The sequence below is a fragment of the Macaca thibetana genome, chromosome 15 (assembly GCF_024542745.1).
Source record: "Macaca thibetana thibetana isolate TM-01 chromosome 15, ASM2454274v1, whole genome shotgun sequence".
NCBI classification, from domain to species: domain Eukaryota; kingdom Metazoa; phylum Chordata; class Mammalia; order Primates; family Cercopithecidae; genus Macaca; species Macaca thibetana.
This window is the reverse complement of record NC_065592.1, coordinates 40,205,651-40,221,750: the sequence shown is the minus strand read 5'-3', so window position 1 is coordinate 40,221,750 and position 16,100 is coordinate 40,205,651.

Here is a 16,100-nt window from a genome sequence, read left to right as displayed (position 1 = left end):
GACACGTAAAAATACATGATATTCTGTTAAAATGATCATTATAAATAATACAACGTAGTGGCATGGAAACATGCTTTTGATATGTTATGTTATTTAAAAATTAGAAAAGAAAATTATGTATCAAAAATATGATTACAACAACACATAAATTATAGTTATAAATGGACATGAAGCAAGGGAAAATAAAGACATGATTTTTAGTTTTTCTTCTTTATTTCTGTCTCCATTAATGTGATCATAATTCTGTGCCAATAATAAAGCGATATATTTAAAACAGAAAATTGATGCTCTAAACAGGTCTCCTACTAAAGCTATTTACACTATGGGCCAAATAACCAAGGTACCACCATTCACCTGGCGGCAATTTATCTCCACTGCAAAGTAGCCAAGGGAAAAAAATCAATGCCCTTATTGCTGCATTTGTGAGCCTTGTTTTATATAACAAACAAAACATGCCTCATAAGCCTCCCTCATCCATGTTACCTTTAACCATCATTCTTGCAGCCATAGAAACACAGCACCTAGACAGCTGAGAAAGGCCACAAAATCTTCTTGAAGGCCAAATCTGCAATCCAATGACCTCATTTTGTAAGAGGCATTGATAGTAGTTCTACAAAAGAGAAAGATTATGATCAATTTATTCTTTGTTACTAGCAGACAAAGAGAGAAAATATAACTTAAGGAAGCTGTATCAGGTTCTATCTGATTTGCAACCAAAACTGTTCTTACTATTCTGCATTTAAGTGTCATGGATAATTCAAAGTCATTAGAGACACAAAATCTCAATCACATTAAGAAATAATCTAAATGTTTTTAAAAGTGATACAAAAATTAGTGAGGAGTATTATTATTACTTCCAGTTGTACCTGCCCAAATATTTAAGTTTGCAAAAGAATAGAAAATGAAGTGCAAATTATTGATGGTGTTGAAATGACTTTAAATCACAACTGAAGTGTTCATACCATCAAACTTGGAAGAAAAAAAAATCAATACTGCTATATTGAAGTTAAGAATAAATTAGAGGCATGTAAAAGTCTGGAATAACAATATGCTATAAAAATTACTGATATAAAAATATGCCATTTAACAAATTTGATACTACAGAGGCATAAAATTCTACATAGAGTCTGGAAGCAACCATGTGAACATAAGGAGGTAGCTGGGGTAATGCCAACATGGTTAATTCAGAAAGAAACTCAAATTTATAACTGGTTAGGTTTAATTTCTGTTTTGAAGATAAATTACATGCCAGAAATCTATATGCTTCCATTTTTTCTACTGATATTTAAAGGTAAAAACTGGACAATATAAAAAAATATATTTTCAGTAAATATTTTCCCTCTTTTCTCCCTCAAATCTCATGAATACCTCAGTTCACACACATATGCACACACACACATTTAGATGCATACCTCCTAAGTTAGATTTTCAGTAATGAACAATTCCAGGTTACCAACTATAATGTAACATATAGGTAGAATATATTGTAATTGTTTAAAAACTAGTTGCAAAATTTTGGTGTTTAAAAGAATGTTCAAAGATTTTTAAAGAAATTTATTTATGAAAAGTTGGAAAAGAAGCCTAAGTTGATTGACAGTTTGGAGTTTGTGTTTCCACCATCTGATCATAGCCAAAATGCAAATGCGATTAAGTTCTGAAAGACAGGAATTGCAAAGTGTCTGCAGCTTATTAGAATCTTCCCTGTAGGTACCATTCAGCAAGGGCATCAATCAAAGGTGACCCCCCGGCTTATTGTGTTAGGAGCCTCTTAGATTAGGGAAGGAGAACTATCTGGTTCATTGGTGGAATTATTATTGAAAGATCAGATTCTGAATTCATGCCCGGGATCAATAGGAAAAAGAACTGAGGTGGTTTATCTCATGGCATGGCATACAAGGAGAAAATGGTGGCAGAGGTGCCATATCTTTGTCCTAAGCAAATTCTGCAATTACCTGCATCATTAGATGAAACACATTCACACACATATACACATACCTTTACAAGTACATTTCTTCATGTACATAAAAGTTACATAAATGCAAAACCCAATGTGTATAATCATTCAACAAAGACATTCAGCAGCTCATTTAGAAAATCAATTTTTATGCATCCATTTGACAAACTGAGTCATAATTATATGTACCACACATTGTTCTAGGCACCTAAAGATACAAAATAAGAAGAATTGGTCATGCTCCAATCTTATTCACAATCTAAACTAAAAGATATAAAAATCATCTAGTGGAGGAATGTACAAAGTATTATGAAGGCATAGAGAAAAAATAACTAACTCTTCCTAAAGGAACTCATAGAGTTTTCTCAGAAGAAGTGACATTTGCTTTTGGTCTTGAAAGATAGATAAGCATTTGTCAGGTGAGAAGATTGGTAAATGCATTCCATTCATCAATTAATCAACAAACAGGGTCTTTTAGATTTTGCCAGGATCTGTACATGTTACTTAGAATAGAAATACATGCCAAATTGCACATTCCAGGAGATGTAGTCTAGCAGTTTAGAGGCAGGTGAGTAAGATCCCATAAAGAAACAGATTGGAGGGAATGGTAATGGATATTGCAATTCAAAGGAATACTACAGGAAGTTATCTTACGAGATGAATAATATCTTTCTAAATCACTCTCTTGGGAGTTCTATTTCCACATGGGATGTAAAAAGCTGGAAAAACATCTGTTCAACATTCACAACAATAAAGCCGGATAGAGTACAAATCAGAGCTTTTCTTGAACTATTAGAGAGTTGCAATCATAGGACAAGTAACCTGAATTCTAAGGAAAGATGGGCCCTCCAAGGAAAGCCAGGACATGACCTCTGGTTTACCTGAGCCAAAGCACCAGAGGAAGAGACACTGGGTGGAATAAAAGTGGGTAAGAATTCAGCAAAAACATTTAACTAATTGCAAAAGGTCAAATGTGACCTAGCTTTTACCTCTCTCAACTCATGGCAACTACTCTGCAACCATTTGAAATAATAGGTTTGGATCGAAAGGCAGCAGCTTATTTCAGTTCAGGAGTGGCTGGTTTTTCCAACCCCATCAGCCCCTGCATTTCTAGACTCTCTCTATTCCTCTGTTTTTCCTCCCAAACCAGCTAATTCTTGCTGGATTTCAGCTTATTCTTGGAAGATGTTGCTTAAAACAGTGAGCAAAAGCCAAAACACACTAGCACTCTGGCTCTTTGTAACCACTTCCCCTCAAGTACTCACATAAGGATCAAATAAGTGATCTTGTGTTCATTGAACACAAGAAAAAGTCTTCAAGTGGTTAAAAAAAAATGCTTATTGTGGGACTATACTAATTCATTAACTTCTATATATCTAAGAATCCCAATCTAGTCCTATTTCAAAATCATTACTAACAGAAAACAAAACAGGACTAGAAACAAAATAGAGAGTACAGAAATACAACCATATATATATATACACACACATACAGTCAAGTGACTCTTGACAAAGCCACCAAAGCAATTCAATGGCAAAAGAAAAATATCTTCAATGACTGGGTTGGAATAACTGGATATCCATAACAAAAACAGAAACAAAAAACGAGTGAGAAAGAACCTTGACCCCTACCTCACACCACATCCAAAAAAATCCATATGAGATGGGTTCTAGAGTTAAATGCAAATATAAAATAATACAGTTACAAAGGAAAAAATAGTGGAAGAAAATGTTTGCAACCTTGCAATGGGCAAACATTTTTCAAGAACATACAAAGCATAAACCATAAAAGAAAAACACTGATAAACTGTACTACCTCAAACTGTAAAACATTTGCTCATCAAGACCCATCAAGAAAATAAATCACAAATCACATGTTGAGAAAAAGATTCATTAGATAGATAGCTAGATCTATATATAGTGAATATTTTATATATAAAAATATAAAATATACATAAATTATATATTTATATATTTATATTTTATATAAAAATTATATTTTATATAATTTATATATTTCATATAAAAACTATATTTATATTATATAAATATAAAATTTGTATATAAAATATAAATATATAATCTTTATATAAAATATTCACTATATATAGATATTTATATATTATATAAATATATATCTATATATAGTGAATATTACATATATAAATATATAATATGTATCTCTCTGACGAATATATTGCATACAGAACATACAAAGAAATTCCATAAATCAATAATAAAAAGATAAATCAATTTTTTAAATAAGACTTGAACAGACAGCTCACAAAGGAAGACATACAAATGGCCAACAAGCACATATAAAGACACTCAACATTATGAGTTATCAGGTTCATGCAAAGTAAAACAACACACACATATACACACATACACACATACATGACTGAGATTTTTTTTAAAAGAAAGGATTAACAACATCGAATGTTGGAAAGAATGTGGAGCAATCCAAATTTTCATGTATTGCTGGTGGGAGCATAAAATGATGCGATAACTTTGGAAAACTGTTTAGTAGTTTCTTAAAGAGTTAAACATATGTCTACCCTGTGGCCAGGCAATTCTACTGCTAGATATTTTCCCAAGAGAAATGAAAACCTATGCTTACATAAAGCCCTATATAAAAATGTTCATAGCAGCTTTATTCATAATAGCCAAAAACTAGAAAAAACCCAGATGTACGTCAACAGGCAAAAGTGTTTTTTTAAAACTGTGGCATATTCAAAGAATAGAATATTACTCAGCAATAGAAAGAAATGAACTACTGATATATACAACATGAATGAATCTCAAAAGTATTATGTCTGGTGAAAGAAACAAAACACAAAAGAACATACATTGTATGATTCCAGTCATAAGAAATTCTAGAATAAACTAAACTAACCTATGCAATAGAAAGCAGATCAGCAGTTGATTGGGGGTGAGTTTGGAAATTGAGTGGGAAAAAGCATGAGGGAACATCATTCTGGGCTGATAAAAATATTTTGTGTCTTGATATGCAGTTATCAAAAGTGATTAAACTTGAATATTTGAGCAATCCACTGTATATAAATTATACTTTGATTTTTTTAAAGGTTAATAAATGTTGTTGCTAAAAGATTAGACTTCAAGTAGTACTTCCCTAGATATAATTCCTAAAAATGTAAACTTTTCCTAAAGTCCTGGATCTGCACTTACTTTTGTCATACATGAAACTTAACTCTCCTTTTATTTCAGCGAACTATCTATGCTTAGGTTGGAAGAGTGGTCATCCTACCCCTCTGAAATGTTCACCTCAAATACTTGGGGCAGGGGGAAGTAGCATGTCAGAAGAAACTGTGAAAACAGTGGGATAAATCAGGAATACTACAAAAAGAACAGACCCACCCTACTATGGGACTGTGGTTCAGAGCTAGCTCTCCAAGTGTGAAACCACAAAAGGCAGCTATCAGAGGATGATTCTTCACATGCACGCACTCTGTGCAGAGATGTGGAGGGGTAGTGAAAAAGTCTTGCCTTATGTTTTCAACTAACCATAAACTGAACAAGTTACCCAATTCGTTGACTTGAACTTTTTTGTTTTGTCTTTACAGTAGTCAACTTTGAATTTAATCCTGGCTGGATGAAGCCACCTGAGTTTTGTTTTCACAAAAGACTTTCCAAAGAGAGGAACACAAAGACTTTCACTTAAATGCCTTGTTTTGCAAGTGCATTAAGTCATTGGTGCCCACCTCAAGTTGGTTTTACATCCAAAAAGAACCAATTTGGCCCATAATCCCTGACAGCAGCTGGCACAAACTGAGCATGCCACTACCATCTTAGAACTGAAGTCTCTGGGCATACCTGTAAAGGGAAGAAAAACCTTTCAGCAGAGGAAGTCAATAACTTCCTTTTTAATGTGCTTATTCAATGCTGAGACAAGTGTTACTGGATTTTAGAGACATTTGGAATAAGAATGGAAGTTTGGTGTACTTGGTCACAGGAACACACTGTGACTTCTCAGACCTAGAAACAAATTACTTATTAATTTTTTAGAAAAAAAAAAAAAGCATCTTGATGATACACTAGGTCCTTGGTCTATTTATTTACAAATGGATGGGTCTTACAGAATCTGATTCTAGACCACAATACTAGATCAGTAGTAAAAGCTATAAGCTAAGTATACTTTCTCCAGTTGAGGCTAGTGTATGCAGAGATAAGAATCTTCTAGTCTTCTGGCTAGAATTGGCCATAAGCTTAATTTTTGTCCATCCCTAAACAAATTTATATTCTTAGAGCAACCATGGTATGATGACTTTGGTACACTTATGGTACACTGCAGTCCACATAGTAATCTCCTTTCTGGAAGTATATATCCTGATAGATATACTGTTATTTAATTAAGGGAAGTATATATGAGGTTATAATTTTTTAAACTATGTTTAGTGGCCAATTTTCTGATTTTTCTTGGTGGACTAATACCTTTTTTCTTCTGTGGCCACTTCTCGGCATGTTCATCTACTACATCAGTTCACCTTACCCAGTTGTTCTACACAATTCAGCTCTGAGTCCACTAGTATGTTTCCTCACTATCCCCTCTACTTATAGATTCCTCCCATCACATTATTTTAACCACCACCAACTTTACTGACAGTTCTCAATCTTACAACTTCAATCCTTTTGTTGTTTTTATAAATCCCAATCCAACTGCTTTCTAGATGCATTTTCACTTGGATAACCCAACACATGCCCCCAAATCTGCATATCAAACCAGCACCACCTCCCATTTTCCATAATATTGCCCTAATAGTAACACTGGGTTGGAAGACTCCCAAATGAAAAACTTCACTTGCTGATTCATTTTTCTCCTTTCTTTATGTGCATCCTATCAGTCATCAAGTCCTGGTAAGTCCTCTTTCATAATGTTCTCTCCTCACCACCATCTCTGTTGTCCAATCCGACATGATCTCTCTCTTGGACTACTGTAACAAGCTTGTACCAGTTTTCCTGAGTGTCAATTCCCCTCTATTCTCCACATAGCATCAAGAAGATCCATTTCAAAATGCAAAATTGAACACATTAGCTCCTGATTTAAATGTCCAACACCTTCTTGTTGCTTCTGAAATGAAAACAAAGAACCCCATATTATCTGGCTCCTGCCTTTCTTTCCAGCCTCATGTCAGGCACTCTCTACCTTTCTTGCCGTATACTAAATCTCCTGATCATCTTTCACATTTTAAATCCATGCTTCCTGCCACAGTTCCTTTGCACACACTGCTTCCACTGTCTGGAATGCTGTTGTCCCTTTCCTTACCTCCCTTTGCATAGTTTACTCCTATTCACCCTCCCATTCTCAATTCAAACATCTGTTGTTGTTTTTTTCCCCCAAAGAAGACATCCCTGATCTTTATCTGCACAAACTAGATCAAATTCAATTCTGTTATACATTCTCATATCTTCTTGTTCTTTTCCTTCACAGCATCATCATATGTATTTGTCTGATGAATGTCTGACTCCCTTACTGGTCTAAGAACTCTAAAATGGCAAGAATCATGCCTATTTGGTTCACTATTAAATCATCGGTATATAGCACAATGCCTTGTACTTACTAAACATTCAAAGAACATCTTTGAATTAGTGAAAGAAGATTTTTATATTTGTCTCTTTTTTTGTCTTCTCATTGTCACCACCATTGCTCTGATCCTTTTTAAGCTCATGTTTTGGAGACCAAAGTACTATCTGGTCTTCTGTTGCCAACCTCTCCCCTTTCAAATTTAATTTGCACATCTCTAGATCAATCATGTCAAAACATTGTTTATATTGTGACCCTTTTCTGATTAAGAATCATTCATTGCCTATAGATTGAAGTCGAAAATCTTTACCCTAACCTTCCTATCTTTCCTTGATCAGTTCCTGGACCATCTTTCCAGGTTTCTATCTCTCTTCTCTACAAAACTCTCCAACTCATTTTCATTGATGTACACATTCAGGGCTTTCCCCAGACCACTGTACAGGCTGTTCACGGAATGATGCCATTCCGTGAACGGCCGCTGGGATGCCATTTGTATCAGTGCCTGTGTGAATTACACCCCCACAGTTATGCAAGGCACAAATGATGCAACCAAACTTAGCAGCCCTGTGAACATCTTAAATTTGTTCTTTCTTGTTTCCCATCTTTGATAAAATTTTGCTGTGTCTGGAATGCCTTCCTTGGGTCTCAATCCATCAAACTTTAACCTGTCTCCACAGTCCTTCCTTCAACAACAGTGAGCTCCATTACTGAATTCCTATAACACATCAAACCTGTGCCATTCTCTTTATATATACTATAGTCTATATACACTGTTTTTTGACTTTCCTTGTGCATTTTAGTGTACAGTAGTAGAAAGAACACTGGAATTGGAGTCAGCAGTCAGGCCTAGGTCTACTTCAGTTGCAGCAAGCGCACTTCAGACAGCACAAGTGGGTGATCTCCGGTAAGCTGCTTAGCTTGTCAGAGCCATCATTTCCTGACTAGAAAGTGGGAGTAACAGTACCTCACAGGTTGTTGTGAGGATACTCCAAGGGTTTAATCCACAGCCTATTGAGAGAAGAATAATTTGCTTGCAGGCATTTTGCAAATAATGAAGCACTGTGATGGCTAATCTTATGTGTCAACTTGACTGAGCCATGGAATGCCCAGATACCTGGTTAAACTTTATTTTGGGGTGTGTCTGTGACGTTGTTTCCAGAAGATATTAGCATTTTAATTGGTGAACTGAGTAAAGCAGATGGCCTCCCCAGTGCTAGTGGACAACATCCAATCCATTAAGGGCCTGAATAAAATGAAAAGGCTGAGGAAAGTTCAATTTGCTCTCTCCCTGACTGCTGGAGCTGGGCCATGTATCTTCTGCCCTTGGGTTCCTGGATCTCAGACCTTCAGGTTTAGACTGGGAGCCACACTAACAGCTCTTTAGCTCTCTTGCTGTAAGGCCTTTGAACTATACCACTAGTTTACCTGGGTCTCCAGTTTGCACACAACAGACTGTGGGATGTCTTGGACTCCATAATTGCATAAGCCAATTCCTTATAATAAATCTCATATGAGCATGATATATGTAACATAACCAATTATGACCTATTGGTTCTGTTTCTCCAGAGAACCCTAATACCAGAACTATACAAAGCGTTTGCTGCTAGTTCATAATTGTCTTCCAATCAGACTAGAAGCTCCTTGCCTGAAAGGGGCAGTGTGTCACACCCCTACGTGTCTCTCAGAGTGCCTAGCACAGTGTCCTACACATGATAAGTGGTCAGCAAATATTTTCTGTGTAAAGAATGACCTCCTGGCAGCTGCAGACAACAGATGACCACAGCTCTGCTGCTCATGGCTGCCATCCAGTCTGCCGTTGCTGTGTTTAATGCCTCCTTTTCCTGCTGTACCCATCCCCCAGTCTGCAGATTCCAGGCCTGCACAGGCACCACATATTCAATATGCAGCCATGAGTCTAGGAGCTATGTAATATGGAGTCAGTAGCTTCTGGGTACTTTTCACTTTTTTCACTTGAAGTACAGAATAGGAGCAATGATAACATGCTAGAACTAGAGTTTCTGTGTGCCACGTTAGGCACTATGGGAATTAGTACCATGAGTTCTCTCAGGAGGTCATCCAATTATCTGTGAGTTTTATGCCCCACAGAAGGTGAATAGGGTGGAAATCACACCTTAGTCTAACCAATGGGGAATGTCAGGAGTTCTTAAGTAATCATTTGGGAGTGTATATCATCATCAACAGAGCAGGGCTGGGGGTAAGGATGGGGGATGGAAAAAGCATCGAAAATATACCAAAAAATTCCCTAAAATCTTAGAATTAAAAGACTTTTGGTGTCATTTAGGCCAAATTCAATACAATCAAATTCAATATCTACTCTTAAGATATCTTGTGTCCTTTACTTAGACATTTCCAAGAAAACTCACTGTCTATGAAGACAGTTCATTGATAGACCAACCGTAATTTTCAGTTTAGAATGCATCTAATCCAAACCCTGATTTCAGATTATGAAACTGAGGCCTGAAGAGTTAAGAGTCTTGAATCATACAGTAACATAGAGGCAGAGCTAGAACAGGCCTCTGTCACCCATAACAGAAAGCTATGACACTTTTGCAACCCCATTTCATCTTTTACTCCTTCCCTTTGCTCCGGGATCTGTCTCCAGAGCAACAGAAACTTTGTCTAATTCCTCTTCTCATGACAGCCTTTCAGATTTTTCAAGAAAGCTTTATTTCAGCTTCTGAATTTGTCTCCAAGAGAAGTCATACTCTCCATCCCAGTCCTTTCCATTTTCTTTACTCGGCATGAGTCTGCACCCTTTACCACTTCCAGCACCCTCTCCCACAAAGTATAGACACTTTTTAAATTAGAGACACCCGGAATTGAACACAAAATCTTGGCGATGAAAAATACGGTGGGCCCTGAGCTTCCCTTGATCTTGACCCCTCACTTCTAACATTATACCCAAAGATTGCTTTACCTTTTTAGCAACCACATCATACTGCTAAACCTGCTGTGATAATGACCTACCTAACACTTACTACGTGCCAAGTATTGCTCTAAGTACTTTACATGTCTTAACTCACTTAATTCTTACAAATCCAACAATATCAGTTGCAACTAATATTATCATCTTCATTTTACAGGTAAGGAAAGTGAAACAGATTTTAAGAAGCATACCCAAGATCATACAACTTGTAAATGGCAGAGCCAGGGTTCCAACCAAGGCCGATGGCCCCAAAGCCCACAATCTGAATTTAATGCTACAGCTGACTTAATGAAAAATAAACTTCTTTTTTTAAAAAACTTATTGACTCTGTTCCTGGCTGAAGGAAGATCTTTCACGATCTGTAAATGGAGGTGTTTTACTTTCTTTTGCATGCATCCCTATTAAATTTCAGATTTGCATTTGGGTTTCTCCTCCTTCTCCTTTCAAACTTATATTCTATACTTCAATATATTGGCTATTTCTCTCCAGGCTGCATCATCTTCCAAGCTAATAATATGCTTTCTAGCTGTTCCTCTTTAAGTTGTCGACAAAAAAAAAAAATATATATATATATATACATGACTAACAAAGGGCCTGGTGACATAACAACTTGATTGGTAGCAAACAATAGTGTAAGGGTTGACCCCTTTTTGCTCTTCTTGTTTGGCCAACTAAAAACCTACATAACTGTTTTGTCTGGCCCATAACTCTTCATTTTATCAGAAGGATATGATAAAGAAACTTCAACACTGCATGAAAATCAGGACATACTAAGGCTGCAGGATTTACCCAACCTATGTGCCTAGAATACCTTTCAAAAATGGAAATAAATTTAGTATGGTCTGATTCGTTCTTTGGAAATCTATGCTACCTCCAAATTATTACAACTTGTATTAAATTACCCAAAAGTCATTTGTTTAATGATCCATTTTAGAAATGGTGCCTGAAGTTGCCATCAAGCTTACTGACCTTTAGTGTCCAATATTCACCTTTAATCCTTTTTAAAGTTTATTGGAACTAATAGGTCTTTCTTACTTAAACCCACATGCACATTCTTTCAGTGCCATAGGTGGTTGATCATCTGAACCTAGGAACTGAAACATATTTTCATAACTTTAGACACTTAAATCCAATTGCCTGCTTGATATCTTCATTTAGATATCTATGAGGCATTTTCAATTTAAAATGTCTTAACCAGAGCTTCTAATTTTACCCCATTCCAAAACCTGCTCCTCCCACAGTCTTCCTAATCTCAATAGACAACTAAGCCAATGGAGTTGTTCTTGATTCTTCTCTCTTTCTTACATTCTGTAGGCAATCCACTAGCAAAATCCTGTGGGCTCTGCCTTCAAGATATATCCAGAATCCAACCACTTCTCAACACCTCCACTGCTACATTCTAGTCCAAGCCAACTTCGTCTCTCTTGAGGACTATTACAGTAGCCTCCTAATTGGTATCTCTACTTCCACTCTTATTCTGTGTAGAGATGCTATTGGCACCCTCAGTCAGGTTTCCTGGACACCCTTTTATTAATTTGGTTGATGCGCCCCTTTCCCAGCTGCTGTGAATACCTCAAAGAGAACTGTTGCCCTTGGGCAATGGAAACCACCCCACCTGCAGGTGCTTGGGATTTACATTGTCTATCCCCTTCCCCAGAGTCTTTACCCAATAAGCAGGATGAGGGTAAAAGCCCCTCTTGCTTGTCTCAATGTGGGAAAAACTCCACAGAATAACTTATACTCCAGAAAAAATCAGGCTGAAGCTATTCATTACCTGAAATCACATTCTTGCCCATCCTCTACCCTTTTCCTTCCAGAAATCATGCACATCCCCATCTTAGGTTCGACCTCTAAGGAACTAAGCCTAATTCATTTTCCTTACAGCAGCCAGCGTGATCCTGTCAAAATGTTCACATCATTCCTTTGTTCCTAATTCCCCATTGGCTTCCCATCTCACTAAGGAAAAAAAATCCAAAGTCTTTGCCATGGCCTAAAAGAACCTACAATTTCTTCCCCAGCTAACTTTTTAACTTCATCTCCTTTCACTCTCCCCTTCCTCTATGCCACTCCACTCTAATTGGTCTCCTTGATATTCCTCAAAATGCTATGCAAACTCCTGCCTCAAAGCCTCTGTACCCAAGTGTTCTCCACCTAGAAAGCTCTTCCCCCAGATAGCCACTAGGCTTCCTCACTTTTTTCAAGTCTTTGTTCAAATGTCACTTATTACAGAGCCTTCTCTAACCACTCTAGCAAAAAGCAGCACACACGTCTCACATCCTATCACTCCCTCTTCATGATCTGTCTCTCTGTTCATGACCCTGTTCCCTCCATGCTCATGATCCTACCATGAGAGTATACGTTCCCTGAAAACAGGAGCACTGCCTTGTACACTCTTGTTTTCCCAGAACTTACAACAGTTTCTGGTATATATTAGGCACTAAATATATTTGTTGAATTATTTAAGTAGACTTTCTTTTGACTTCCCACACACGAACCCCAAAAACACACACACCCAAGAACTATCTTTGATTTCAAAGTCCTGTTAACAATATTCATTATATTTTTTTATAGCGTGGGAACAATTACCTGTGACAGAGACAACAGAAGCAAAACAGAAGTTGAGTTCTTACAACATTTTTCTGTAATCTATTAATGAAAACCTTTAAAAAAGAAAGAAAGAGAAATATGGATAATATGTGGAAGTCAAGAAACAATAGAGCGTTGCAATCCAGAAAGCTTGAGAATTGCACTGTTAGCTCAAATGGCTCATGGTCAAGTTGCTAGGCAGATAACTCCAAAATACAAGGCATAGTTGCTACCATTAGAGAAAATGAAAGAAATTAAATTTAAAGTTAAGAAAAACTTGTGTAACAAAGACTATCAATATTTAAAATCAAAGAAAGGCCAACACTTATTTAATTAGATAAAAAGTCCTTTTTACTCACAGGAAGGGTTTTGTGGTAGGTTCTTGAAATGGACAAAAAGTAACAGAAGAATTTTGGATTCGTGGCACTATGAGTTATAAGTGGACCATGGAAATGAAACTAATGTCTACCTTATAATTTTTTAATGTACAAAATTGAGCCTTGTGACAGAAGTACTGATGGCGTGAGAGGCAGGGGTTGATCCAGGAAGGAATGTCACACTTCACTCAGCTCAAATCACAACTCAAAAATCTAGTAAAACACTCCTTACCCCATAGCTTAGGACATCACCTGAGCCTATCCCAAATACTCTTAATATTCCCTTATTTTTTACCAAAAAAAAAAAAATAATAATAATTAAAGCAAAGCATCATTAAAAGTCAGTCTGCACTGTGCATCTGTTAGCAAAGAGGCCTGCAGGCAGTATTCATTCTAGTGTGTGTGCAGTGACTGGGGGGAGAGGTTTGTGTCAGGCTCCATACCCCAGACCCCATAAATATATATGTATCTACTATGTACCCACAATATTAAAATGTTTAAAATTTTTTAGGTCACATATGAACATCTTTTCTTTTCAGAGCAGGATATGTCTGTGGCTATATGTTTAGCCTCACTCAGAAATAACATCAAATATCTAAACTTGAGGCCGTTCTCAAATGTGAGACCTTGCCAGTGCCACTGTCCTGATGACCATTGTGACTGGCCTATCTGCCATCACTTGGAAGGTAACAAGAATAACTTCCCTGAACGTATTATTAGAGTTGTGTAGTGAAGGGGAAGTGCACCCAACATGCAAATAGAATAAGAATAACTGGTGGAGGGCATAGGGAGGGCAATTCAAAAGGCCAGCACTCTTTAATCGTACCTTAACTATTCAAGGCAAAGCCTGCAGATGAGGCTGATCCAGCCTAGGGAGAGAAAACGGTACGTACTAAACCAGATCAGGTTGTACCCATTACTCTCTGCAGTTGATGCCTCTTTTTTTACCCCCATCCTGTATACATGACCCCAGTCCTACAGTCAAGCCCTGGTCTCCTACCTAAATTAAAAATTTCCGTCATGCTCATCATGTTTTAATCAATAATCTGAATCTTTACATTCAGTGACACTCATTAGAGAAAAGTTCTATAAGGAAAGGGGTTTACCCTCTTTCTTTGGGCCTCATTCTCATGACCCTGAAAAAGCGGGATTGAAATTTACAATATTTGGCAGACACTTGGAGTTGGGATTGTTTTGTCCATCCATTTTCTCCGCAGGGAAAAATGAAAATCCTTTTTACACCTGAAGGCTTTCTCTTTCCCTGCCACCATACCCTAGTAAAGCAGCATCTCCCTGGCAACTTGTGCCCAGAGTAAGAAGAGAATACACCCTGGCTGTCTGTGAGGAGAGGGGTCTCCAGACTTACTCCTTCCTCCTCCAAAATGGACGTTCTGGTATTACATTCTATCCCTAACGATGTGGATTTATTTAGCTACAATCTTATCATCTCCATTAAGCCGCATGGAAGAGACAATTCTCTGCTTTTATTTATAACCTGAAGGGATTATTTTTGAGTTAAGGCTTTAAGAATTCAGATCTATCAGGAAAGAACAGCTTGTGTAATGAACTTCCTGTTTTCATCATACTTGGACACCGAGCCTCCTTGTTGCCTGTTATTATTACCAGTTAATATGAACTGCCTGGAGTTTATTTTTAGCTGCGTTGACTCTATTGTAAGGACGGCATAACTGCTTTCAAAATGGGAAAATGTAATTACGGGATCTAACACTAAGTCGGGGATATTCTTAGGTCCCTTCACAAGGCAATGGCTTAAAAAATGAAAATAGACCATTTTAAACGGCTAAAGAAAACACAGTTATTTGATCTAAAATAGCCCATTGATCCTTTTACAAACTAAACACTTACTTCAAAGAACAGAGTCCCATTTTTGTTTAAGTGACCTAAACGTACAAATTTATTTCCAAGTTCAGAGTAGCAGGAGGAGAGTGGGGAGAATTGATGGAGAATAGAGGCAGGAAGGGTGTAAGCATTATTTACCAAAAGAGAGAAAGATTAGAATTGCGCTGAAAGTACCAAAACTCCTACAGGCATTTGAGGGCTAGAGAATATAAATCTCAGTGCCTTCCTTGTGTGCCATTCCGCCGTGTGCAAAAAGTGCCTAAGTCAGCTGTTTCATGGGAGTGAAGGGAGTCTAGTGTCCAGTGAGCTGCAAAGGATCACTCTTCACATTTGCTGTGGCCGAGGTAGTCATTCATACAGACCACCACCTCAATGTCCACCTCCTGCATTATTCATTCATTCATTCAACAAAAATTTACTGAGCACCCAAAACATGCGACTCTGGGAATGAAATGGTAAATAAGATATCTTTGTTCTAAGTGTAACGAGTATGGTAGAAAGAATTTCAGGGGGTTCTAGAAGCACAGAAAAGGGGATACCTAACCCATCCTGGAAGGGATGGCGGACAGCTTCCTGGAGGAGGTGATGTCTCAAGTCAAGTCTGAGGTATAAGCTGGGCTTATCCTTGTAAGTCAAGGAAGAAGCTGGAGCTGAGACCCAGATATGAAAAAGATTGTGGCTAGATCAAGTAGCCTGAGAGTATAAGAGGAGAATAAATAAAATTAAAATTGTAGTGGTAGGTAGGAGCTTTGGAAAGCATGGTAAAGACTTTTAGGTTTATTCTGATCATGGGGATAAGTTACTATACATTTCTAAGAGTGATAATATTTCAGAA